We start from the raw sequence: 1,606 nt of genomic DNA, 5'->3' as shown, positions 1-1,606 counted from the left end.
CTATACATTTTCAGCAATTAAAACCCTAATATATTAATTATATTCATTTCAGAATGCAGATTTAGAACGCAGGGATTTGAGAAATGGCTGAAAAACCTAACTCCGATAGAACTATTTTAGAGATAATAATAAACCGAAAGGACAAATTTCTAATGACACAAGTAACAGACTAGAAGTCCGTAAAGAATGTAAGCTATTATATTATCAAGGCAATTTTTTAGAGCATCCCGTTACCAATTTCCACGACAACCTGACATGACGAGGTGGCCGAGAGGTTAAGGCGTTGGACTGCTAATCCAATGTGCACTGCACGCGTGGGTTCGAATCCCATCCTCGTCGATATATTTTGTTTTCAAAAGCAAATTTGATTTATAACAATGCATTTTAATAACCTACAGCATAATTTTAAATGCTTTGAATAAAACATTTTTTGTTTTACAGATAATGCTCGCATAATTCTACAGTTCTTCGTCACGAATCACGACTCACGGTAATCATAATATGATACGAAGCATTAAATATTTAACATTCACAAACAATGAACTTGCATTTCTGGTGCGACTTAAATTCAATATAACGACATCTACCGGAAACCGCTTGAAATACTCTTTTCCAAGAGCAAAGCTGCCAACTTTTGTCCATTCCAGTATCGGAAGAGGCTAAGGGTTTACTAAAAAAATATTTTGATTTTATAAAAAATTAGTAGGCATGGATAAAAGTGGACGTACGGAGCGACATAGTCGTGAAATAACGACCAAGCTCCTTAAATAAAGATTAAAAAAAACTGCCAACAAAAGGCGTCATAACTTTGCCAAGGAAACAGCAACGTGATTTACGACCATTTCACACTAGAAAATATACATGCGATACGACTAAAAACATTACACAGTTGTTTTACTGCATTTTTAACTCTCGTGGATGGATGTACAAGCTAGGTCCGCTGGCTGGCTCGTTTTAATCCGTGACCCGGCAAAGTTACATGTACTTATTACAACGCCTAATAAGGCGGACTGTACTGCTGGTATTTTGGTAACGCACTGATAAATGACCTTAAGTTTATAATATTATGCTTAATGCTGTTTGTTTGGTTTCAATAAAAGCTGAAAGGGAGTATACCACAACGGTTTATGCCTTCAAAATCTTTTCTAGAGCACCAGAATCGCTAATTATGAATCGCAGAATCACTGGTGGTAGGTCTCTCATTTGTGAGAGTCCGCCTGGCAAGATACCACGGCAATGTCTATTTCTGCCGCTCAGTAGCATTTTGTAGTCCCTGTTGTGTTCAGGTTTGAAGAAAACTGACTTAACATCTCAAGATGGCAAGCGCAGTAGAATACCAAACAATACTTTTTAATTCATGGTGTTGGAAGGTGTTTCTACTATTGATGGGCGGTCGCAACTCTTACTGTCAGGCGAACGGCAAGCTCGTCTCATCATTCATAGCCATAGAAAAAAATATATATATTCGTAAAATAATATTTGTGAAGCATAAGGTATCAACAACATTCCATTCGAATGTAACAAAGGCACCGAGGTCTCACAAAAAGAGCTATCTTTGGTATTGAAATCGTAATGCACTTGCTCGCCATTACGAACAGCAGTTGGA

General features: G+C 37.3%; 1 non-coding gene across 1 annotated transcript; it reads left to right on the top strand.

The window, feature by feature from the left end:
- The first annotated feature begins 257 nt into the window (after positions 1–257).
- Positions 258–339, top strand: Trnas-gcu. The gene has a single exon. It is a non-coding gene; the product is annotated as a tRNA-Ser (tRNA).
- The last annotated feature ends 1,267 nt before the right edge of the window (positions 340–1,606 follow it).

The sequence above is a fragment of the Manduca sexta genome, unplaced genomic scaffold, assembly GCF_014839805.1.
Source record: "Manduca sexta isolate Smith_Timp_Sample1 unplaced genomic scaffold, JHU_Msex_v1.0 HiC_scaffold_3377, whole genome shotgun sequence".
In the NCBI taxonomy this organism is placed as follows: domain Eukaryota; kingdom Metazoa; phylum Arthropoda; class Insecta; order Lepidoptera; family Sphingidae; genus Manduca; species Manduca sexta.
The sequence above is the reverse complement of the archived record's forward strand: the minus strand, read 5'-3'. Positions and strand labels throughout refer to the sequence as shown.